The sequence below is a fragment of the Pseudoliparis swirei genome, chromosome 24 (genome assembly GCF_029220125.1).
Source record: "Pseudoliparis swirei isolate HS2019 ecotype Mariana Trench chromosome 24, NWPU_hadal_v1, whole genome shotgun sequence".
Taxonomy (NCBI): domain Eukaryota; kingdom Metazoa; phylum Chordata; class Actinopteri; order Perciformes; family Liparidae; genus Pseudoliparis; species Pseudoliparis swirei.
The window spans coordinates 28,215,293-28,241,700 of record NC_079411.1 but is presented as its reverse complement, the minus strand read 5'-3'; the positions used below and the strand labels follow the sequence as shown (position 1 = coordinate 28,241,700).

The window sequence follows — 26,408 nt, the reverse complement described above, 5'->3', positions numbered from 1 at the left end:
TGGTGACCTCTAGTAGTGACATCTAGTGGTGACATCTAGTGGTGACATCTAGTGGTGACATCTAGTGGTGACATCTAGTGGTGACCTCTAGTAGTGACATCTAGTGGTGACCTCTAGTAGTGACATCTAGTGGTGACATCTAGTGGTGACATCTAGTGGTGACATCTAGTGGTGACCTCTAGTAGTGACATCTAGTGGTGACCTCTAGTAGTGACATCTAGTAGTGACATCTAGTGGTGACATCTAGTGGTGACCTCTAGTGGTGACCTTTAGTGATGACCTCTAGTGGTGACATCTAGTGGTGACACCTAGTGGTGACCTCTAGTAGTGACATCTAGTGGTGACATCTAGTGGTGACATCTAGTGGTGACCTCTAGTAGTGACATCTAGTGGTGACATCTAGTGGTGACATCTAGTGATGACATCTAGTAGCGACATCTAGTGATGACCTCTAGTGGTGACATCTAGTGATGACCTCTAGTAGTGACATCTAGTGGTGACATCTAGTGGTGACATCTAGTGATGACATCTAGTAGCGACATCTAGTGGTGACCTCTAGTGGTGACATCTAGTGGTGACACCTAGTGGTGACCTCTAGTAGTGACATCTAGTGGTGACATCTAGTGGTGACATCTAGTGGTGACCTCTAGTGGTGACATCTAGTGGTGACATCTAGTGATGACCTCTATTGGTGACATCTAGTGATGACCTCTAGTGGTGACACCTAGTGGTGACATCTAGTGATGATCTCTATTGGTGACATCTAGTGGTGACATCTAGTGGTGACCTCTGGTGGTGACCTCTGGTGGTGACATCTAGTGGTAACCTTTAGTGATGACCTCTAGTGGTGACCTCTAGTGGTGACCTCTAGTGGTGACATCTAGTGGTGACACCTAGTGGTGACATCTAGTCATGACCTCTAGTGGTGACATCTAGTGGTGACACCTAGTGGTGACCTCTAGTAGTGACATATAGTGGTGACATCTAGTGGTGACATCTAGTGGTGACATCTAGTGGTGACCTCTAGTAGCGACATCTAGTTATGACCTCTAGTGGTGACCTCTAGTGGTGACATCTAGTGGTGACATCTAGTGGTGACATGTAGTGGTGACATCTAGTAGTGACATCTAGTGGTGACCTCTAGTAGTGACATCTAGTGGTGACATCTAGTGATGACCTCTATTGGTGACATCTAGTGGTGACCTCTAGTGGTGACCTTTAGTGATGACCTCTAGTGGTAACCTTTAGTGATGACCTCTAGTGGTGACATCTAGTGGTGACATCTAGTGATGACCTCTAGTGGTGACATATAGTGGTGACACCTAGTGGTGACCTCTAGTAGTGACATCTAGTGGTGACATCTAGTGGTGACCTCTAGTGGTGACCTTTAGTGATGACCTCTATTGGTGACATCTAGTGGTGACATCTAGTGGTGACATCTAGTGGTGACCTCTAGTAGTGACATCTAGTGGTGACCTCTAGTAGTGACATGTAGTGGTGACATCTAGTGGTGACATCTAGTGGTGACATCTAGTGGTGACATGTAGTGGTGACATCTAGTGGTGACCTCTAGTAGTGACATCTAGTGGTGACATCTAGTGGTGACCTCTAGTAGTGACATCTAGTGGTGACATCTAGTAGTGACATCTAGTAGTGACATCTAGTGGTGACCTCTAGTAGTGACATCTAGTAGTGACATCTAGTGGTGACCTCTAGTGGTGACATGTAGTGGTGACATCTAGTGGTGACCTCTAGTAGTGACATCTAGTGGTGACATCTAGTGGTGACCTCTAGTAGTGACATCTAGTGGTGACATCTAGTGGTGACATCTAGTGGTGACATCTAGTGGTGACATCTAGTGGTGACCTCTAGTAGTGACATCTAGTGGTGACCTCTAGTAGTGACATCTAGTGGTGACCTCTAGTAGTGACATCTAGTAGTGACATCTAGTGGTGACCTCTAGTGGTGACATCTAGTGGTGACCTCTAGTAGTGACATCTAGTGGTGACATCTAGTGGTGACCTCTAGTAGTGACATCTAGTGGTGACATCTAGTGGTGACCTCTAGTAGTGACATCTAGTGGTGACACCTAGTGGTGACCTCTAGTAGTGACATCTAGTGGTGACATCTAGTGGTGACATCTAGTGGTGACCTCTAGTGGTGACATCTAGTGGTGACATCTAGTGGTGACATCTAGTGATGACCTCCATTGGTGACATCTAGTGATGACCTCTAGTGGTGACACCTAGTGGTGACATCTAGTGATGACATCTAGTGGTGACATCTAGTGGTGACATCTAGTGGTGACCTCTGGTGGTGACATCTAGTGGTAACCTTTAGTGATGACCTCTAGTGGTGACCTCTAGTGGTGACCTCTAGTGGTGACATCTAGTGGTGACACCTAGTGGTGACACCTAGTGGTGACATCTAGTGATGACCTCTAGTGGTGACATCTAGTGGTGACACCTAGTGGTGACCTCTAGTAGTGACATCTAGTGGTGACATCTAGTGGTGACATCTAGTGGTGACATCTAGTAGCGACATCTAGTGATGACCTCTAGTGGTGACCTCTAGTAGTGACCTCTAGTGGTGACATCTAGTGGTGACATCTATTGGTGACATGTAGTGGTGACATCTAGTAGTGACATCTAGTGGTGACCGCTAGTAGTGACATCTAGTGGTGACATCTAGTGATGACCTCTATTGGTGACATCTAGTGGTGACCTCTAGTGGTGACCTTTAGTGATGACCTCTAGTGGTAACCTTTAGTGATGACCTCTAGTGGTGACATCTAGTGGTGACATCTAGTGATGACCTCTAGTGGTGACATATAGTGGTGACACCTAGTGGTGACCTCTAGTAGTGACATCTAGTGGTGACATCTAGTGGTGACCTCTAGTGGTAACCTTTAGTGATGACCTCTATTGGTGACATATATTGGTGACATCTAGTGGTGACATCTAGTGGTGACATCTAGTGGTGACATCTAGTGGTGACCTCTAGTAGTGACATCTAGTGGTGACCTCTAGTAGTGACATGTAGTGGTGACATCTAGTGGTGACATCTAGTGGTGACATCTAGTGGTGACATGTAGTGGTGACATCTAGTGGTGACCTCTAGTAGTGACATCTAGTGGTGACATCTAGTGGTGACCTCTAGTAGTGACATCTAGTGGTGACATCTAGTAGTGACATCTAGTAGTGACATCTAGTGGTGACCTCTAGTAGTGACATCTAGTAGTGACATCTAGTAGTGACCTCTAGTGGTGACATGTAGTGGTGACATCTAGTGGTGACCTCTAGTAGTGACATCTAGTGGTGACATCTAGTGGTGACCTCTAGTAGTGACATCTAGTGGTGACATCTAGTGGTGACATCTAGTGGTGACATCTAGTGGTGACATCTAGTGGTGACCTCTAGTAGTGACATCTAGTGGTGACCTCTAGTAGTGACATCTAGTGGTGACATCTAGTGGTGACATCTAGTGGTGACATCTAGTGGTGACATCTAGTGGTGACCTCTAGTAGTGACATCTAGTGGTGACCTCTAGTAGTGACATCTAGTAGTGACATCTAGTGGTGACATCTAGTGGTGACCTCTAGTGGTGACCTTTAGTGATGACCTCTAGTGGTGACATCTAGTGGTGACACCTAGTGGTGACCTCTAGTAGTGACATCTAGTGGTGACATCTAGTGGTGACATCTAGTGGTGACCTCTAGTAGTGACATCTAGTGGTGACCTCTAGTAGTGACATCTAGTGGTGACATCTAGTGATGACATCTAGTAGCGACATCTAGTGATGACCTCTAGTGGTGACATCTAGTGATGACCTCTAGTAGTGACATCTAGTGGTGACATCTAGTGGTGACATCTAGTGATGACATCTAGTAGCGACATCTAGTGGTGACCTCTAGTGGTGACATCTAGTGGTGACACCTAGTGGTGACCTCTAGTAGTGACATCTAGTGGTGACATCTAGTGGTGACATCTAGTGGTGACCTCTAGTGGTGACATCTAGTGGTGACATCTAGTGATGACCTCTATTGGTGACATCTAGTGATGACCTCTAGTGGTGACACCTAGTGGTGACATCTAGTGATGATCTCTATTGGTGACATCTAGTGGTGACATCTAGTGGTGACATCTAGTGGTGACCTCTGGTGGTGACATCTAGTGGTAACCTTTAGTGATGACCTCTAGTGGTGACCTCTAGTGGTGACCTCTAGTGGTGACATCTAGTGGTGACACCTAGTGGTGACATCTAGTCATGACCTCTAGTGGTGACATCTAGTGGTGACACCTAGTGGTGACCTCTAGTAGTGACATCTAGTGGTGACATCTAGTGGTGACATCTAGTGGTGACATCTAGTGGTGACCTCTAGTAGCGACATCTAGTGATGACCTCTAGTGGTGACCTCTAGTGGTGACATCTAGTGGTGACATCTAGTGGTGACATGTAGTGGTGACATCTAGTAGTGACATCTAGTGGTGACCTCTAGTAGTGACATCTAGTGGTGACATCTAGTGATGACCTCTATTGGTGACATCTAGTGGTGACCTCTAGTGGTGACCTTTAGTGATGACCTCTAGTGGTGACATCTAGTGGTGACATCTAGTGATGACCTCTAGTGGTGACATATAGTGGTGACACCTAGTGGTGACCTCTAGTAGTGACATCTAGTGGTGACATCTAGTGGTGACCTCTAGTGGTGACCTTTAGTGATGACCTCTATTGGTGACATATATTGGTGACATGTAGTGGTGACATATATTGGTGACATGTAGTGGTGACATCTAGTGGTGACATCTAGTGGTGACATCTAGTGGTGACCTCTAGTAGTGACATCTAGTGGTGACCTCTAGTAGTGACATGTAGTGGTGACATCTAGTGGTGACATCTAGTGGTGACATCTAGTGGTGACATGTAGTGGTGACATCTAGTGGTGACCTCTAGTAGTGACATCTAGTGGTGACATCTAGTGGTGACCTCTAGTAGTGACATCTAGTGGTGACATCTAGTAGTGACATCTAGTAGTGACATCTAGTGGTGACCTCTAGTAGTGACATCTAGTAGTGACATCTAGTGGTGACCTCTAGTGGTGACATGTAGTGGTGACATCTAGTGGTGACCTCTAGTAGTGACATCTAGTGGTGACATCTAGTGGTGACCTCTAGTAGTGACATCTAGTGGTGACATCTAGTGGTGACATCTAGTGGTGACATCTAGTGGTGACATCTAGTGGTGACATCTAGTGGTGACCTCTAGTAGTGACATCTAGTGGTGACCTCTAGTAGTGACATCTAGTGGTGACCTCTAGTAGTGACATCTAGTAGTGACATCTAGTGGTGACCTCTAGTGGTGACATCTAGTGGTGACCTCTAGTAGTGACATCTAGTGGTGACATCTAGTGGTGACCTCTAGTAGTGACATCTAGTGGTGACATCTAGTGGTGACCTCTAGTAGTGACATATAGTGGTGACCTCTAGTGGTGACATGTAGTGGTGACATCTAGTGGTGACCTCTAGTAGTGACATCTAGTGGTGACATCTAGTGGTGACATCTAGTGGTGACCTCTAGTGGTGACCTCTAGTGGTGACCTCTAGTGGTGACCTCTAGTAATAACATGTAGTGGTGACCTCTAGTGGTGACCTCTAGTGGTGACATCTAGTGGTGACCTCTAGTAGTGACATCTAGTGGTGACCTCTAGTAGTGACATCTAGTAGTGACATCTAGTAGTGACATCTAGTGGTGACCTCTAGTAGTGACATCTAGTGGTGACATCTAGTGGTGACCTTTAGTGATGACCTCTAGTGGTAACCTTTAGTGATGACCTCTAGTGGTGACATCTAGTAGTGACATCTAGTGGTGACCTCTAGTGGTGACCTTTAGTGATGACCTCTAGTGATGACCTCTAGTGGTGACATCTAGTGGTGACCTCTAGTGGTGACATCTAGTGGTGACATCTAGTGGTGACATCTAGTGGTAACCTTTAGTGATGACATCTAGTGGTGACATCTAGTGGTAACCTTTAGTGATGACATCTAGTGGTGACATCTGGTGGTGACCTCTAGTGGTGACATCTAGTGGTGACATCTAGTGGTAACCTTTAGTGATGACCTCTAGTGGTGACATCTAGTAGCGACATCTAGTGGTGACCTCTAGTGGTGACCTTTAGTGATGACCTCTAGTGGTAACCTTTAGTGATGACCTCTAGTGGTGACATCTAGTGGTGACCTCTAGTGGTGACATCTGGTGGTGACCTCTAGTGGTGACATCTAGTGGTGACATCTAGTGGTGACCTCTAGTGGTGACCTCTAGTGGTGACACCTAGTGGTGACCTCTAGTGGTGACCTCTAGTGGTGACACCTAGTGGTGACCTCTAGTGGTGACCTCTAGTGGTGACATCTAGTGGTGACCTCTAGTGGTGACCTCTAGTGGTGACATCGAGTGGTGACCTCTAGTGGTGACCTCTAGTAGTGACATCATGACGCATCGACCTCCTTCCACATGCAACAGAACATAAGTAATGTAATAATATCCTAAAAATAGTTCTCTCGTTTGCGGCAACGCAAATAACTGCGAGCCGATCATTTGAAGTTGGTAACGATGCTAATCAGGCTAACGACGAAGAGGATGCTCGTCTTCCTCCTTTCATGTCTACAGGAACCAGAACGACGTCTCGCTTCCCCGGGACGACCGGAGGATGGATTTTGGCTTCAGAAAGTTTTTTTCTCAAATTCGCTTTGAAGATCTACGTGTTTTTTTTACATCGTGAGAGAAAGAGGGGAAAAATAAGAAGATTGTTTGGAGTCAGAAACTCATTTCAAAGGCTTCCCCTCCTCTTCATCCCTTCCCCCCCCCCCCCCAAAAACAGCCTGCAAAAAAAATGTGATGAAAAACCAGCTCATAAAGCGCCGCACGGCAATAAATAATGCAACAAGAGGAAACAACATGAAAGATCTTTTCATCTCCATACGGGGAGGAAACTAAAAGGGGGAAAGGAAGCGAGGAGGAAGCGATGAGGAGGCGAGGAGGACGCGAGGTTCTGGAGACTGAAGGAACTTCTGTGGACATTCGGTCAAGAGGAGGAATGAGGAATGTATTTAATTCAATAAAGCCGAAGATATGAGGAACATCGTGACCTTTCACCTTTGACAGTTGCTTTCTGTTATTTGTTCTCACTTTTTGTTAAATTCTCTCTATGTTGTCAAATTTGTTTAGTTTTTCTATTTTATTTTTTATTAAATTTAAGTAAAACATGTTTCAATAAATAATAATAATAACAATAATAATAATAATTCTAATAATATTAATAATAATAATAATAATAAAGCCAGGGACCTTTGACAGTTGCCTTCTGTTATTTTTTTCATCTCACTTTTGGTCAAATTTTCACTCAGTATGTTTTCAAATTAGTTTTTTAATTTTTATTATAGAATATATAATACTAGTTTTTCGATGACGTGTTCAATAAATGTAAAATGAAGGTAAAACATGCTTCAATCAATAAGAAGAAGAAGAAGAAGAAAAAAGAAGAAAAAATAAAATAATAATAATAATAAAGCCGGGGTTGTGTTTTTTTTCACTCAATATGTTTTCAAATTAGTTTTTAGTTTTTTGTTGTAGAATAAATAATCCTCTAGTTTCCTTGTTTTACCTCCACTGCAGCATCTCCCTTTAACAATGTGAGAGACAGTTCTGTCGTCGATCTGGAGACTGTTGGAAATCTCCTTTGAAACTTTTTTGGGGTAAAGAGGAGAAAAGAGAAAAGTATTTCTGGTTTCAGGTCTCGATGGCGCGCTCAATTAATGTAAAATGTAAGTAAAACATGCTTCAATAAAGCCGGGGACTTTTGACAGTTGCCTTCTGTTATGTTTTCATCTCACTTCTGGTCAAATATTCACTCAAAGAGTTTTTATTCAAACCAAAATAGTTTCTCTCCGCCAGCTGACGGCCACGGACGGAGATCAAACCGACCGCGAGCAGCGAGAGCAACCAGAGCTTTCCCCTCCTCTCCTGGAGCCCGAGGCGAGGGCGCCGGCCCGGCTTCCTGCTCCGGACGAGAGGCTTCGGCTCTGGGAGAGAACGGTGAGGTCACCAGGTCATCAAGAAAAACAGAGGGGAGGGAGTAAAGTGGGGATGAGAGAGAGAGGGAGAGAGAGGGAGGGAGAGGGGGAGAGAAAGAGAGGGAGTGCGAGAGGGGGGGAGAGAGGGAGGGGGAGAGAGAGGGGGCAAGTGGTGAAGCTGCAGAGAGAGAAAAGTGTGATGAGAGAAGGAGAGAGGGAGAGAGAGGGAGGGAGGAAAGGGAGAGAGAGAGAAGCCATACAGTTGTCCAATACTGACACCTTGTGGCCTAATGTGGAAACGCAGCCGTTAACCTGAAATTGGTCACATGTCCTGTGGTTAACAAACGGCTCAGATACGAGATAAAAACGACATTATGTCACCATTTAAACAAAATTAAAATGAAAACAGATGAACTGATGTGTTTTGGGGCCCTTGGGGGTCTCGAGCCTCTGGACAGTTTCACTGTGGTAATTCTGTCTTGTGACCATCCTGTTCGGCCTACTTTAAGACAATGTAGTGACAGTAAACCGCCAGTCGGGGGCGACAGAGACCAATTAAAATTTATCTATCTATATAATCCATTTTAAATGAAATTTAATATACATTATATATATAATGCATATGAAAGTTAATTTAAAATGTATAATAAATATATATATATATTGTAATATTATATTTATATATATATATACATAGACAGATAGATAGTATTAGCATTTAATTTAAAATGCATAATATTACATATATATAATGCATATTAAAGTTCATTTAAAATGTATAATATTACAATTTAAAAATATATATATTACTAGTGTGTTTTTTTCCTTACAGTACCTGAAGCCTGAGGTCGCGCGCATGATTAATCACTCAGAGCTCGAGAGATGCAGGTGTGTAAACAACAGAGAGCTCGCGAGTATCAGTACGACAACTTTGTGTGTGAGAGAGAGAGAGAGAGAGAGAGAGAGAGAGAGAGAGAGAGAGAGAGAGAGAGAGAGAGAGAGAGAGAGAGAGAGAGAGAGAGAGAGAGAGAGAGAGAGAGAGAGAGAGAGAGAGAGAGAGAGAGAGAGAGACTATCCTCGTCTGCATCTCTCGCGCTCACCTGCTCGTGGACTTTATGAAACGCGCATTCACGGCCGTCTCGAGCCGCTCCTCCTCGCGCTGCCTCCCTCCAGGTGGTAATATGGATTAACTCTTCTTCTGTCTACCGGAAGGTGCCGTTTTTGTGTGTTTTTTGTTGTTGTTTTTTTGTGTGTGGCTTTTTTTGGAAGTTGATCCACATCCAGGACGGTTCGGGACGAGGATTATAGAGGAGGGACCGTTAACCGGTAAGTCTCTTGACTAGACCGGCTCGAACCACCAGACCGTGACCCGCATAGACGAGTCTCCTCGCCGCGGGGCTAGCGAACACATGACGGAGCTCCGCTCGGCTCCACACGGACACATTAACATAAAATAATTTGAAAAAGCCCACAAAGAATCCTCAAAAGTCTAAATTATTCCCCCAACTCATTGACATCCGGGTTACAGAGAACACCCTGGACATGACATCAAGCTCGATGGGTGTATAGTTGTTCGATTTAAATGTACATTTAAATTAACATTGAAACACTCGCTAATTGGCTCATCGTGACGCTTCATCCGGTCCGTGAACGTCACACGGCTTCCCTCCCAGCCAGGTGAGCTCTACCTGGTGTTCCGGTGCCTCTCGGTCCCCGTGAGGGTTGGTGAGGCGTTCAGGCTCTTGGTCCTCAGACTGAGGCTCCGATAAAAAAAAAGGACTAAAGAATTGATGAAAAGTGGTTTGAAATAAAAATGTGTGTTCTCATTGCAACCAGGAACACACGCGCACACACACACACACACACGTCATGTGACACTGTACAGTGGGGATGTGGCCCCTCACATATTCTGCTGCATCATGCCTCACCCTCCAGGCGTGTTGGTGCCATTGCAACATGCTAGTGATGTGTGTGTGTGTGTGTGTGCGTGTTATTAAGTGTGTGTGTGTGTGTGTCCCGTGTGGCGTACACAGTACTGGTATCTGCAAAAGAAGACGGAGGAGGAGGAGGAGAAGCAGAAGGAGAATAAGAAGAAGTAGAAGACAGAGAAGAAGGATGAGAAGAAGAAGAGCGTTTTTACTAATTTATGAAGTTATTTTTGTCTCCGGTTCATTTATGATGCTTCACATTTATCAAGTTCAATACCCTGGATGTGTCGTCAACTTCTGTGCACACACACACACTTACACACACACACACACACGGCTGCACATCTGCTGTGGAGGATGAGATCCTTCAGCTGCATTATTGATGATAATAGTGAAGACAACAGAAGTGAAGCTGATGTAATTAAAGCTGCTCCACCTCCACCTCTCCATCCCTCCACCTCCACCTCTCCATCCCTCCATCTCTCCACCTCCACCTCTCCATCCCTCCATCTCTACACCTCCACCTCTCCATCCCTCCACCTCTCCACTTCCATCCCTCCACCTCTCCACCTCCACATCCCTCCACCTCTCCATCCCTCCACCTCTCCACCTCCACATCCCTCCATCCCTCCACCTCTCCACCTCCACATCCCTCCACCTCTCCATCCCTCAACCTCTCCACTTCCACCTCTCCATCCCTCCACCTCTCCATCCCTCCACCTCTCCACTTCCACCTCTCCATCCCTCCACCTCTCCACCTCTCCACTTCCACCTCTCCATCCCTCCACCTCTCCATCCCTCCACCTCAAAGACCTCAAAGGTTTGATGTTGACTCTAATCTCCGTCGTCATGGAGACGAAAGGTTCGCCCGGTTTGGCTTCAGGCTGAAACTCTTGATTAAAGAGCAGAAATAGTTCTTTAATCGCTTTTGGTTCAGTCGACCAATCAGAGGCCACCTCTCATTGGACAGACAGACGCCGTGCTGGTGATCCGGTGACCTTCCCTTCGTCCCGGTTTGACCTTCCCTTCGTCCCGGTTTGACCTCTGTACTTTATGACGTGTCGTAACTCATTCTCGTGATCCGCCTCTTGTGTCATAAGCTCTAAGTCATTGTTTTTAAAACTTCGCCGTTTGTTCCCATCCTGAAGAAGAACTTTAGATGTGTCAAATAAAAAATAGTTCTTTTTATTTGACACATCTCATAGCAGCTCATAAGTTAGAAGTTAGCTAATTTATGAAGTTAGCACATTTTTATGAAGTAAGCTAATTTACTCTTTGGAATTATTTTTTTTTTTCAAATATCCAGCTTTTTGGCAAGAAGAAGAACACAAATAAGTAAATAAGCCAAATGTGAGAAAACATTTCCAGTGATGAACGATGTTGAGTTAGCAGAGCAGCGCCCAGTGGATTAATTACCCAGCAGCCACTTGGTGCCCATCTCTCTCTCTCTCTCTCTCTGAGTGGAAGGAGCGTTGAGAGCGCGGAGCGCGTTTTGTTTGTCGTTTTGAGTGAGGAACGGCTAAAGTTCATATTTTTCACCGGTTAAAGTGGTGTTAGATTGTGGGCATTGTAGTGTAGGTTTCACTGGTTTTTGTGTGTTTGTGTGTCGGCGGGCTGCGGGCTGCGTGTCTGTGTCCGTGCGGGCCGAGCAGCTGCTCGGTGAGCTGCACGCCGGCATGGAGCCGCTGACCCATCTGACGCGGAAACACGGCGTGAAGATCACGCCGCGGTTCCCGTGTTCGGTGGAGGATATCTGCCTGGCGGTGGGCGACGTGATCGGAGACCCCCACGTGAAGTCCGCCACGCGGATGAACGGCGGGGTGGTGGTGTTCGTAGCGACAGTCAGTAAGGCGGACGAGCTGGTGGAGAGAGGCATCGTGGTGTCAGACACGCACGTGCCGGTTCTCCCCTTGTGCTCGCCAGCCGTCAAGGTGACGGTGTCCAACGTGCCTCCGTTTGTTAGAGATAATTACTTAGAGAAAGAACTGATGAGCCACGGGAGGGTGGTGTCCCCACTGAAGAAGCTCTTTCATGGCTTTAAGTCCGCGCGCGTGAGGCACGTGCTCTCTCACAGGAGGCAGTGCTTCATGATCCTCAACGACAGGAGAGGACCTCAGCATCGTGTTCAAGGTGAGCTCAGACGGGTTCGACTCCCTGTTCTACGCCACCACGGACCACATGAAGTGCTTCGGCTGTGGAGGTGTTGGACACAAGAGAATTGCCTGTCCTCAGAAGGGGGCAAGGTGGGGCAAGCAGCCAGGTGGAGCCCGAGAGGGTAGGGAGGAGGCAGGTGGAGCCCGAGAGGAGACAGGTGGAGGTAGGGAGGAGGCAGGTGGAGCCCGAGAGGAGACAGGTGGAGTTAGGGAGGAGACGGGTGGAGCCCGAGAGGAGACAGGTGGAGGTAGAGAGGAGGAGGGTGGAGACCGAGAGGAGACAGGTGGAGTTAGAGAGGAGACAGGTGGAGGACAGGGACAGACAGGAAAAGGAGAGGGAAGGAGTGAGGGTGGAGCAGTGGTGTGTGAGGGTGGAGCAGTGGTGAGTGAGGGTGGAGTAGTGGTGTGTGAGGGCGGAGCAGTGGGGAGTGAGGGTGGAGCAGTGGTGAGTGAGGGTGGAGCAGTGGTGTGTGAGGGCGGAGCAGTGGGGAGTGAGGGTGGAGCAGTGGTGAGTGAGGGTGGAGCAGTGGGGAGTGAGGGTGGAGCAGTGGTGTGTGAGGGCGGAGCAGTGGGGAGTGAGGGTGGAGCAGTGGTGAGTGAGGGTGGAGCAGTGGTGAGTGAGGGTGGAGCAGTGGTGAGTGAGGGTGGCGCAGTGGTGAGTGAGGGTGGAGCTGTGTTGAGTGAGGGTGGAGCAGTGGTGTGTGAAGTGGAGCTGAAGGGCAGCGATGAAGAGATGGAGGCAGACGAGGAGGCGATGAAGGTTCCTCATCTGAAGAGGAAGTCGGTGAGGCAGGAAAGCTCCCAGGCCAAGAAGGCGGCGGTGGGTGAAAGAGGCCGAAGAGCAGAGGAGAAGTCCAGCGGGGACGAGGCCCCTGCTGCTCCGCAGGGGGCCGGCGCTGTGGGGCCCGACGCGTACAGCGTAGAGAGCATCAAGAGCACGCTCATGAGGACTAAAGGAGCTCATGGAGTCGAGCTGGAGAGATACTTCCCCGAGAAGGAGACGCTCCGCAAGGCGCTGAGGGAACATCTGGGCTGCAGAGACAAAGGAGGCCTCACGGCCAATGAGGTGGTCCGGCTCAGGAGGCGGGTCCCCAGGCTGAAGGAGGAGAACCCTCCTGGGGAGGAGGGGGCTTGGAGCGCAGATATTTAGGCCGCCATGTTTTAGTCCAAATGATGATGAGTCTCATTAACATTTGCTCGCTAAATATGAATGGAGCCAGAGACCCCGTGAAGAGGTCCCTGCTCCACCAACTAATGTCAATGAAAAATGCAGATGTGGTGTTTTTACAGGAGACCCACAGTGACTCTACCAATGAGGCCGAGTGGAGAAAAGAGTGGGGGGGTGAGGTGGTCCTGAGCCACAAGAGCACCACCAGTGGAGGGGTGGGGGTCCTGTTCTCAAGTAGGTTCGCCCCACAGATCCTGGAGGTGGAGCATGTGGTGGACGGCAGACTGCTGGTGGTGAGGGCCAAGTTTGAGCGTTTTAAATTTATTTTTATAAATGTGTACGCTCCTGTGACAGGGCCTGAGCGAGTGGGTTTCCTGAGTGTTTTAAACAGTGTTTTAAACGGGGTGGAGGCGGAGGAGTTCTTATTTCTGGGTGGTGATTTTAATTGCACAGAAAATGAGACTTTGGACAGGAACCACCGGGAGCCTCATGGGCCTTCACAGAGAGCCATGAGGCGGCTGGTGGTGGAGCACGGACTGGTTGACGTATGGAGGAGGTCGAACCGGGCCGAGAGACAGTACACGTGGGCCCACTCCAGAGGGAACCGGATCTCCCTGGCCCGGCTCGACCGGGTTTACTGTTTTAAGCACCATTTTAATATTTTTAAAGACTGCAACATCGTACCTGTTGGGTTCACAGACCACGCTCTGGTCTTGTGTAACTTGTTTATCCCCAACGTGAAGCCGAGAAGTGCCTACTGGCATTTTAATACGTCCCTTTTGGAAGACGCACATTTTAAAGAGGTTTTTAGGTTTTTTTGGAACGGTTTTAGGAACGAAAAACATGCTTTTAACTCTTTAAAGCAGTGGTGGGACCGGGGGAAGGTGGAGATAAAGCAGCTCTGTCAACAGTATACTCTCAATGTCACGCAGGACATCACCAGGTCTATGAGGGATCTAGAGACTGAGGTTGTGGAGCTGCAGAAGTTAGCTGAGCACTGGAAATGGAGATCATATTAAAGATCTCAAATCTAAAAAGTCTGCTCTTACAGATCTGCTGGGCACTAAGGCTCAGGGGGCGCTGGTCAGGTCCCGCTTCATGGATGCAGCTCTGATGGACGCACCATCCAAGTTCTTCTTTGGACTGGAGAAGAGGAACGGGCAGAGCAGGGTCATCCACGCCATACGCTCCGAGTCGGGGCAAGAGATCAGAGATACGAACGGCATCCGGAGGAGAGCGGTGAGTTTCTACTCTGAGCTCTACTCCGATGAGTACAATGATAATGAGGAGATGTTCCAGGATTTCTGTGGAGGCCTACCAAAGGTCCCGGAAGAGATAAATGCCGGCCTGGAGGGTCCTCTAGTGGCAGCTGAGCTGGACGCAGCACTGCAGCGCATGGAGGGGGGCAAGGCCCCAGGAATTGATGGGATCCCGGTAGAGCTCTACAAAGAGTTCTGGAGTGTGATGGGCGAAGATATGTTACTGGTTTTTAAAGAAAGTTTTAAAGACATGAAGCTGCCGCTCAGCTGTAGGAGGGCGGTGATAACTTTGCTCCCCAAAAAAGGAGACCTGCAGGAGATGAAGAACTGGCGTCCGGTGTCCCTGCTCTTCTCCGACTACAAAATCCTGTCCAAGGCACTGGCCAACCGGCTGAGAGAGGTGGTGGGTCAGGTGATCCACAGGGATCAGACCTATTGTGTGCCTGGTAGGAGCATACTGGACAACGGGTCCTTAATTCGTGACTTTTTGGACATCTCTGGTCCTTTGGGCATTAAAGCTGGTCTCATTTCGCTAGACCAGGAAAAGGCTTTTGACCGGGTTGAGCACCAGTACCTCTGGAAGACTCTGGAGGCTTTTGGCCTCAGCCCAGGTCTCACAGCCATGATCAAGGTGTTGTATCAGGACATTGAGAGTATGCTGAAGATCAATGGGGGTCTTAGCGCCCCTTTTGGAGTGCGTCGAGGGGTGAGACAGGGCTGCTCTCTCTCAGGGATGCTGTACGCTCTGGCTATTGAACCTTTGTTGTGCAAAGTCAGAGCGAAGATTGAAGGGCAGGTTTTAAGGGGTTTTAACAGGAGGGTCATTTTATCAGCGTACGCTGATGATATCGTCATCTTTGTTAAAAGCCAGGGAGAAATCAGCGCCCTGACTTCTATTGTTCAGGACTTTGGTGCCCTGTCTGCCGCAAAGGTAAACTGGGCAAAGAGTGAAGCCTTGGCAGTGGGGAACTGGGAGGAGGGTCTGCCGAGCCTACCGGGGGGGTTAGTCTGGAGAAAAGATGGTTTTAAGTACCTTGGTGTGTATGTGGGGAATGCATGCGTTGAAAAGAAGAACTGGGAGGGAGTTGTGGAGAAAATGCAGGGGAGGCTGGCTAAGTGGAAGTGGCTGAAGCCACAGCTGTCATATCGGGGCCGGACGCTGGTCATAAACAACCTGGTGGCCTCAGCACTGTGGCACAAGCTGGCCTGCATGCAGCCCCCTAAAGGCCTCATCTAGAAGCTCCAGGCCATCCTCACAAAAAAATTTTGGGACAAGATGCACTGGGTCCCTCAGTGTGCACTCTTTTTACCAAAAGAAGAGGGGGGGCAAGGGCTGGTGCACATCGACAGCAGGGTGACCACATTCAGGGTCCAGTTTTTACAGAGATACCTCACAGGGCCAACAGACGTGATGTGGAGGGAGCTGACTGACTGCATTCTGAGGCAGGCAGCTGGCCTGGGACTAGACACGGCACTTTTTTTAATGGATTTTAACCTTTTTAAACTGTGTGGGCTGTCTCCTTTTTACCAGTCGCTTTTTAAAGCTTGGACTTGTTTTGAGTGGAAGAGACCAGGACCGACGTGCTCCCTACACTGGCTGCTGCAAGAACCGCTGGTGTACGGGGCCAGGCTGGACATCCAGGACGACTCAACGCCAGGCCTGGAGGTTCCTGAGGAGCTGGGCGGAGAGGCTGACGGAGGCCGAGGTGGAGATGCTGCAGGAGTACGGCAGGGGAGAGGAGGCTCCCGACGCGACAGACCCTTTTCCAGATCTAGGATGTGTTCCGAGGCTGAGCGGGGTCTCGGGACCACTGTTCAGAGAAGCAGATCGAAAGCGGTTGGACTTCAACATGACGAAAGGAAAAGGTTTCTATGCAGCATGCGTGAAGGTGCTGAACAAAGGAAAGCTGGACCGGAGGGCCGACACGGTGTGGAGGCGGGAGCTGGGCCTGGGCGTGGAAGTGAACCCGTGCTGGAGGGTTCTCTACAAACCGCCCATAAACAAAAGAACTGGGGATCTGCAGTGGCGAATACTACACGGGGCCATCGCCGTAAATGCATTTGTCTCTGTCATAAATCCCACTGTCGATGAACAATGTCCATTTTGTGAGGAGATAGAAACTGTGTTCCACTGTTTTTATTTCTGTGAGAGGCTTTTTAACCTTTTTAATGCATTGAAAGATGTTTTTAAAGGGTTTGGGGAGAACTGGTCCAGGACCACCTTCATCCTAGGGGTCAACTATGGAAAGGTGAAGGCCTCCAAGTGGAGGCTGCTGAACCACCTGGTTGGAGAGGCGAAACTGGCGGTTTACACCAGCAGGAAGAACAGGGTGGAAGGCGGAGCAGGGCAGGAGGCTCTCCCCATCTTCACCTCCCGCATCAGAGCCAGAATTTGGCTGGATTTTAAGTTTTTTAGCAGCACAAGCAACACACAAGGGTTCTGTGAGAAGTGGTGCTACAACAGTCGTGTGTCATGTAGTGGAGGGCGAGCTGCTGCTGAACGCTCCTTTTGACTCAAAGTGAGGAGCAACTGTTTTATTTGGTCTTAAGGTTGTAATGACTGTTCACTGATGTTTTGAGACAAGTAAAATAAAGGTTTTCTAAAAATCAAATCTCTCTCTCTCTCCCTCTCCCTCTCCGTCTTCCTCTCTGCGTCGGCATGCCTGTTAGTTTCTTCCTGGCTGCATTATCTCCAGATACATTATTGATGCACGCAGCACTCTGACTGCCACGCGCATCACACACACACACACACAGATACACACACACATACCAACACTCATAAAGTCAAACATATTGACAAATACGCCCAGCACACAGGGAAGAAGAAGAAGAAGAAGAAGAGTTCCGTTAATCACGGAGTTCCACAAGGTTGTGTGCTTGGACCAATTTTATTTACCTTATACATGCTTCCTTTGGGCAATATTATCAGGAAACACTCCATAAACTTTCATTGTTATGCAGATGATACTCAAGTATATTTATCGATAAAACCAGAGGAGAGCAACCAACTCGGTAAAATTCAAGCATGTCTTAAAGACATAAAAACATGGATGACCTGCAACTTCTTGATGTTAAACTCAGACAAAACCAAAGTAATTTTAATCGGCCCTGAGCACCTCAGAGATCAATTATCTGGTGATGTGGATTCTGTAGACGGCATTGCTCTAGCATCCAACAACACTGTAAAGAATCTTGGCGTTATCTTTGATCGGGACTTGTCCTTTAACTCCCACGTAAAGCAAATCTCAAGGACTGCATTCTTTCATCTACGTAATATTTCAAAAATCAGGCACATCTCGTCTCAAAAAGATGCAGAAAAATTGGTTCACGCGTTGGTTACTTCGAGACTGGATTACTGCAACTCCTTATTATCAGGCTGCTCTAATAAATCTCTTAGGTCCCTCCAGTTGATCCAGAATGCTGCAGCTCGTGTTCTCACTAAAACTAAGAAAAGAGATCACATCACTCCTGCACTAGCTGCTCTGCACTGGCTACCCATAAAATCAAGAATCACTTTTAAAATTCTTCTCTTAACCTACAAAGCCTTGATTGGTGATGCTCCATCATATCTTAAGGAGCTTGTAGTACCATATTGCCCCACTAGAGAGCTACGCTCACTAAATGCGGGACTACTTGTAGTTCCTAGAGTCTTAAAAAGTAGAATGGGAGCCAGAGCCTTTAGTTATCAAGCTCCTCTTTTATGGAACCAGCTTCCACCTTCAGTCCGGGAGGCAGACACAGTCACCTCGTTTAAGAGTCGACTGAAGACCTTCCTCTTTGACAGAGCTTATAGTTATGGCTGAATCAGGTTCACCTGGTCCAGCCCCTTGATATGCTGCTATAGGCTTATAGCTGCCGGGGGACGTTTAGGATGCACTGAGTACCTATCTCCTCTTTTCTCTCTCCTTAGGGATGAATTTTCATCTCTCCATCACACGTTACTCACTCTGCTTTCTCCCCGGAGTCCTTTTGACTTCACGTCTCATGGGGTCATCGGACCCTCTGAGACGGCATAGATCCTATCTGCCTGATGGATCGTCTGGGTCGTGGAGTTCCTGCTCCTGACTACTCCACTGTCCTGTTGAGACTCCGCCCACTGTTGAGACTCCGCCCACTCCTCCTCCCCACCGCCATCTGCCTGATGGATCGTGGAGGTCTCCATCGTGGAATATGCCTCCTATGAACTATTCATACACTCTGTCACATTCATTGAATGTATTTTAACTCTAAATCTGTCCTTCTGGTCACATGACATCTATTGCATCTGTCCATCCTGGAGAGGGATCCTCCTCTGTTCTCTCCTCAAGGGTTCTTCCCTTTTTTTCCCCCTGAAGGGTTATTTGGGAGTTTTTCCTGGTCCGATGTGAGGTTTTGGGGCAGGGATGTCTATGTGTACAGATTGTAAAGCACTCCGAGACAAATTTGTAATTTGTGAAATTGGGCTATACAAATAAACTGAATTGAATTGAACTATTTAAGGAACCATAAATGGTGCCTTTAAGAACCATTTTAAAGGTTCTTTGGAGAACTCTTTATGGAAATGGTTATTTAAAGAACCCTGTTTTGAAAGGTTCTTTGTGGAACCAGAAATGGTTCCTCTGTCTAAGGCATCACTTTGAGGAACCATTTCTGGTTCCATATGGAACCTTCATTTTTGTGCAGGACTAAATTTAACTCTGTTGAAGACCCCTGTGTGTGTGTGTGTGTGTGTGTGTGTGTGTGTGTGTGTGTGTGTGTGTGTGTGTGTGTGTGTGTGTGTGTGTGTGTGTGTGTGTGTGTGTGTGTGTGTGTGTGTGTGTGTGTCACCCTGTGGTACTTTTGGGAGGAAACAATCCATCTTTAAAAATAACTAAAGGGTGTTAAAGAAAACTAAATCTGTGTGAAAAAGCAGCAGACGAAGAAGAAGAAGAATCAAGAAAGAGAAAAGTGATGAAGGGTTCCCAGCCTCTCTTTGCCCAGAGATTTGTGAAGGCCTCATTAAATATGGATGGTGTCTCTCCCCCCCTCTATTTGACTGTCATCCCTCTCTTCATTCCCTCTTTCACAACCTCTCTCTCTCTCTTTCTCTCTCCGCTGTCATCTGTTAACGTCCACTCCGATGACAAAGTGGGTCTTTTTTTGGTCTTCTTCCACTTCTTCATCCTCTCATCCCTTCTTCTTTCCCTCTCTGCCTCCTCACTAGAAAATATCAACAGACTTGAGTACCGCACGATGTCATTGTTTTGCTCGTGTGTGTGTGTGTGTGTGTCATAAAAATGGCCACTGGTCATAACAGTGACATGCGGTCGTCTGTGTGTCAGTGGTGAGCAGATCCATCTTTTCAATCAGGGGGTTGGCAGTTCAATTCCCGCCCTGGTCGACGTGCCCTTGAGCAAGACACTTAGCCTTGAGTGTCTCCCTGTAGCTGTGTGTACGGTGTGTGAATGTAACATGACGTGATGACGTGTGGTTCTTACCATGTGGTTCTGGTGTTTCCTCAGGAGATGAAGACGCGTCTCCTCGCTGCTCCTCCTTCAGCAGGACGATGGACGAGGGAACGCCGAGCGGGGCTGTGACCACGGCCTCCATGGAGCCCTGAGACACCGCAGGTGTGTGTGTGTGTGTGTGTTTCAGTAAACACAAATGTGACATAGATTTTGTTGTATGTGTATGTGCATGTGTATGTATATCTGTATGTGTGTGTGTGTGTGTGTGTGTTTGAGTAAACACAAATGTGACACAGATTTTGTTTGTGTACACAAAAAGAAGGACGACAAGATTGACGGATTAAGAGAGAGAGAGAAAGAGAGAGAGAGATAGAAAGAGAGAGAGAGAGAGAGAGAAGGAGACGGAGAACAGAAAGAAGTTCTCCAGTCTGACCTGAGAGGTGGAGCTCAGTCTAATCCGGCTCAGAGGCTGTGACACACACACACTCTGTAATCGTGTGTGTGACTGTGTGTGTGTGTGTGTGTGTGTGTGTATGCTTCACTCACCCCATGCTAAATATATTTATATATATATATATATATTCAACAACAACAACAAAATATACATGTACAGGACTGTCTCAGAAAATTAGAATATTGTGATAAAGTTCTTTATTTTCTGTAATGCAATTAAAAAAACAAAAATGTCATGCATTCTGGATTCATTACAAATCAACTGAGATATTGCAAGCCTTTTATTCTTTTAATATTGCTGATTATGGCTTACAGCTTAAGAAAACTCTAAAATCCTATCTCATAAAATTTTAATATTTCCTCAGACCAAGTAAAAAAAAAGATTTATAACAGCTGAGTGTTTGTCAAGGCTCAGGAAACCCTTGCAGGTGTTTCGAGTTAATTAGACAATTCAAGTGATTTGTTTAATACCCTACTAGTATACTTTTTCATGATATTCTAATATTTAGAGATAGGATATTTGAGTTTTCTTAAGCTGTAAGCCATAATCAGCAATATTAAAAGAATAAAAGGCTTGCAATATTTCAGTTGATTTGTAATGAATCCAGAATGCATGACATTTTTGTTTTTTTAATTGCATTACAGAAAATAAAGAACTTCATCACAATATTCTAATTTTCTGAGACAGTCCTGTATACATATATTTATTACAAATTTAATTAAAAAAATTAAAATATATATATATTTATATTAGGGCTGTGAAACGATTAAAAATTTTACTCAGGTTAATCACAGGTTTCTGTGGATTAATCATGATGAATCACATATTACCGATATTCTCTGTCTATTTTTGTGAGAACATAAAGATTTATGACAAAAGACGGATATATACATTTATACACAGGGGTGCACATAATTTGCTCACCAGTGGGGGGGGTGCAAGTGACTTTTTTTCGTCCCGATGTGCGCGCACACGCCGAATCGGAGCTCTGCGGCGCGCGAGACGGAGATCGGAGTCGTGTTAACGCGACACGTAGAGACAGAATGACACGCTGCTGTAGAGACGACCAACAACAGACGGATTGGAAGCTCATTCTGCGCATGCGTTAAATGCGTAAAAAAAATTTAACTAATTAATCCTGTAATTTAATCATAACGCGTTAACGCATTATTTTTCACAGCACTAATTTATATATATATATATATATATATATATAATCTTACTGATGCAAATGAAGCGCAAATGAAGAGAGGAATTTGCCTCGGTGAACGTTTAGTATTTTTAAATATTACCCGTCTACATTCCCTGAGCCGTGGGAACTGGTCTAGTTTCCTCTCGGACCATTTGAAGTACAAAATATAAAAAATCATATTGTGCTTCTTTTTTTGTGAACCACCACGTCAGAAAAAACATCCTTCAGTGAGTGAAACCACAACTTAATGTTTGACCCGATGTGGTTATTGATCTCGAGCCACTGTCCCGACTGCGCGGGCGTGGACCCGACAACCCGAGAACACGCCATACACACCACGAACGACGAAGAGGTCACACACAAACTACATTCAATAGAATAATACACACATTCAGCCTCTACTAGAGGAAATGGATACGTCTGAAACCCGATACGAAGCAGAGGAATACTATAAAGCGCCGCGTGACTCGACACCACTCGTACGTCTGTGAGGGTGTGAGTTCGACTCTCGGCTCCGATGCTGCAGAGGAGAAGAGAAATCAATAATCTAAAAATCATCTTCTCTAAACAGGGAGAGGGAACTATAAGAGGAACTTAGAGGAAGGGCAAGAAGTGTAAACAAACAGTCGAGGCTCAGGATCGTGGTCTTCGTGATGACCCGGCTCCTCAGGATCCATCCTGAAGGACCCGGTCCACGACAAAAGAGAACGATATTTCTCCAGTACAGAGTATTCGTCCCAAAATCAGCCAATCACGTACTTTTCAAAGGTTAGTCCATCCTTTAACACCTTCCTGTTGGGTCAAATGTCAAGACCCCCGGGTCAAAACGTCACTTCCGGTCAAGTCGCTAGACAAGTATTTTCACAATAAAAGTCCCGTCTGTTATTGTCCGAATAAAGTCACTTCACAGGCTTCAACCGGCTTCCACAATCTGAAATACTAAACTAACAGTCACTCTCATGCAACATACATTAATTAATTCTTGCCATTTACATACATAAAGTAAACAGTACCCCTATGCTTCATAACACATTAACAACAATATCAATATTCTCCATAATATTTCCTATTATAATATCTTTCTATATGTATTAATTTAAAGCATAAGACTGTGCAATATCAAAATAAACAATTACAACCTAACAGAACCCAGAGGGGAGGGTCATGACGGCGACATCGGGGTGAACGTGTTCCATCTCAGAACGGGAATTGAATGAGCAAAATACACAACACACACAATGTTGGAGCGATTTATTTTGACATTTGTATTTAGATTTTATTGTAAAGTAATATTGATTATTTATTGCTTATTTAGGTTATATTTTGATGTGATAGAGTTGTTTCTTATGATAGTTGTAGTTTAGTTTAATACATTATGATTGTTGTTCCTCTTACCTTCAAATGTATGAACATCTTTTACCCTTTTTGACCCCAGCAATTAAAACCTCCAGAAAGTTATTTGAATTAATATTGTTTCCCAAGTTTAAGTGTCAGGTACTTTATGCCCTTTAAATAAATAAAAAAGTTGATATTTCTTATTTTTTGTTTTACACAGTGAAAAATAGCCTGGGGTCAAATTGTTCAGGACATTGAAAACATTTCATCATGGGAACTTTATGTTTTCCCAGTTGTCCCCAATAAATTAAAAGTGGTGAAATATGAAGCGTTAGGGTTAGAAGATAAAAAAGCAGCACATAGAAAATTAAAATCAACCAAATGTAGAAAATGCTTTAACATCAATTATTCATATGATGATAAACCAAAAGTGACTTTAACAGCGAGTTTAAGATGCACCGATAGTATTTAATGAACATTTAAACTGAGGAAGTTGAGTTGTGATAACTGTAAGAGGAAGTTGAGCCCCTAATGTTACACCTTTTAAGAGCTTAAACTAATGTGACGACGTTTCCCGTCTTCTCTTTCATGCTGTGGATGTAAAACATGAAAGTGGGTGTGGCCTGTCTCCCTGGACAACCGGCCTGCATCTCACGAGCCAATCAATGCCCCGAGAGGAGGAGCCGTGTTTGAGATTATTAGAGGAGATTAGACGTGTATAATTAAGGCTTCTGACATTTAGATTAAGCATTTTAAGAGCTTCAAAGTTTATTTCTTTACATTTATATTTATATATATTTTTCATGAGGACTCCATGCCGCTGAGCCGCCGGTGGGTTTGGATCCTCTAAAACCTAAATACACTTCTGTGTCTGTCTTTGTAATCGGAGAGAGAGAGAGAGGGGGGGGGGGAGTGAGAGAGGCGGAGAGAGAGAAGGCGAGAGAGAAAGAGACAGGGGGGATAGAGGTAGAGAGAGAGAGAGAGAGAGGGCAAGTGGTGAAGATGCAGAGAGAGTAAAGTGTGATGAGAGGGGAGGGAGGGGAGAGAGGAGAGAGAGAGAGAGAGAGAGAGAGAGAGACGTGGATGATGTCTTCTGGTCCCCGAGGAGACGTCTCTCTCTCTCTCTGGGCGTGTCCCTCTGAGCTTCTCTTACCCTTTATCCTACTTTTTTATGTTTTCCGTCCCTCCTTTTTCTCTCTGTTTTTGCACCGGACGCCTCTCCCCCCTTTTGTTTCCTCTAATGGACGGTGCTCATGCCCATCCTCAGCAGCCTCCGTCTGTGGGGGGGAGATTCCTTCCTGCATCTGCTCACCGCTGAGATCATTCACTCATTCATTCCATCTGTCTCTCAATTCATTCAATTACCTCCTCCTCCTCCTCCTCCTCCTCTCTCCATCCATTCACGACTCTCGCGTTCAGCTTGATTGTTGAGATGTTGGACGTAAAGGTGTGTGTGTGTGTGTGTGTGTGTGTGTGTGTGTGTGTGTGTGTGTGTGTGTGTGTGTGTGTGTGTGTGTGTGTGTGTGTGTGTGTGTGTGTGTGTGTGTGTGTGTGTGTGTGTGTGTGGTGTTCCTCTTAACGAGCTTCTGCTGGTTTACTAAACCAAACCATAAAAGGACAAACAGCCGTGTTTTATGTGAATTTATGTATAAACTAGCTTATATAGACATATATATGTCTATATACAGGACTGTCTCAGAAAATTAGAATATTGTGATAAAGTTCTTTATTTTCTGTAATGCAATTAAAAAAACAAAAATGTCATGCATTCTGGATTCATTACAAATCAACTGAAATATTGCAAGCCTTTTATTCTTTTAATATTGCTGATTATGGCTTACAGCTTAAGAAAACTCAAATATCCTATCTCTAAATATTAGAATATCATGAAAAAGTATACTAGTAGGGTATTAAACAAATCACTTGAATCGTCTAATTAACTCGAAACACCTGGAAACACATTTTCAAATGTTTGATTTTGTTTTGCTGTTATAAATCTTTTTTTTAACTTGGTCTGAGGAAATATTCAAATTTTATGAGATAGGATTTTAGAGTTTTCTTAAGCTGTAAGCCATAATCAGCAATATTAAAAGAATAAAAGGCTTGCAATATTTCAGTTGATTGTAATGAATCCAGAATGCATGACATTTTTGTTTTTTTAATTGCATTACAGAAAATAAAGAACTTTATCACAATATTCTAATTTTCTGAGACAGTCCTGTATACACATATATATATGTATACATATATATGTATATGTACTGTATATATATATATATACTGTATATATAAACTAACATATATATTAACTAGTTCATATGTACAGTATATACAGGACTGTCTCAGAAAATTTGAATATTGTGATGAAGTTCTTTATTTTCTGTAATGCAATTAAAAAAACAAAAATGTCATGCATTCTGGATTCATTACAAATCAACTGAAATATTGCAAGCCTTTTATTCTTTTAATATTGCTGATTATGGCTTACAGCTTAAGAAAACTCAAATATCCTATCTCTAAATATTAGAATATCATGAAAAAGTATACTAGTAGGGTATTAAACAAATCACTTGAATTGTCTAATTAACTCGAAACACCTGCAAGGGTTTCCTGAGCCTTGACAAACACTCAGCTGTTATAAATCTTTTTTTTACTTTGTCTGAGGAAATATTAAAATTTTATGAGATAGGATTTTAGAGTTTTCTTAAGCTGTAAGCCATAATCAGCAATATTAAAAGAATAAAAGGCTTGCAATATTTCAGTTGATTTGTAATGAATCCAGAATGCATGACATTTTTGTTTTTTTAATTGCATTACAGAAAATAAAGAACTTTATCACAATATTCTAATTTTCTGAGACAGTCCTGTATATATATATAAACTAATAAATACATTTATTTATTTATATTTATTAGCTAGTTTATATATATATAATATATATATATGAATATCTTTTTAACTGTTTGAATACGTCATCACAGGCTCTGAAATCTAAATTGATTTTGATATTTTCTTGAAGAGCTCGTATTACTTTTCTCCAACATTATTGTCCAGCGAGTGATAACAGAACCACAGGCAGCAGAACCGCGTCCATTAGACCCGGCCCACCCACCACCAGAGCCTCAGTCTGCAGCAGCACAACGGGGACCCATTTAAACGAGACACCATCATTACCGACGATTAGGATTTATTGATATCGACGTTCAACCGAGACTCGAATGCAACAGGCAAATGGCCCATAAGTCAGACTGAGAGACTATTAGGCTGCACGGTGACATCATCGTGGCCCACGAGGCCCGACCCGACGTGTCCATCTGGGCCAGACACATTCTACTGAATCTAATGTAATATTCCATTCTGATTGCAAACGTCTGATGGGGTGAGATTGTACAGTCTTTCTTTCTTTCAATCATTTTATTTGAAG

At 45.2% G+C, this 26,408-nt stretch overlaps 1 protein-coding gene across 2 annotated transcripts in view; it reads left to right on the top strand.

The window, feature by feature from the left end:
* The first annotated feature begins 9,165 nt into the window (after positions 1-9,165).
* Positions 9,166-26,408, top strand: part of LOC130189967 (FERM and PDZ domain-containing protein 1) — a 60,731-nt gene continuing 43,488 nt past the window's right edge. For both annotated transcript variants that reach the window (XM_056409020.1, XM_056409019.1), the window contains exons 1-2: positions 9,166-9,392; positions 20,058-20,165. The gene's annotated coding sequence lies outside the window, so the exon portion shown is untranslated. The remainder of the gene's footprint in view (positions 9,393-20,057; positions 20,166-26,408) is intronic.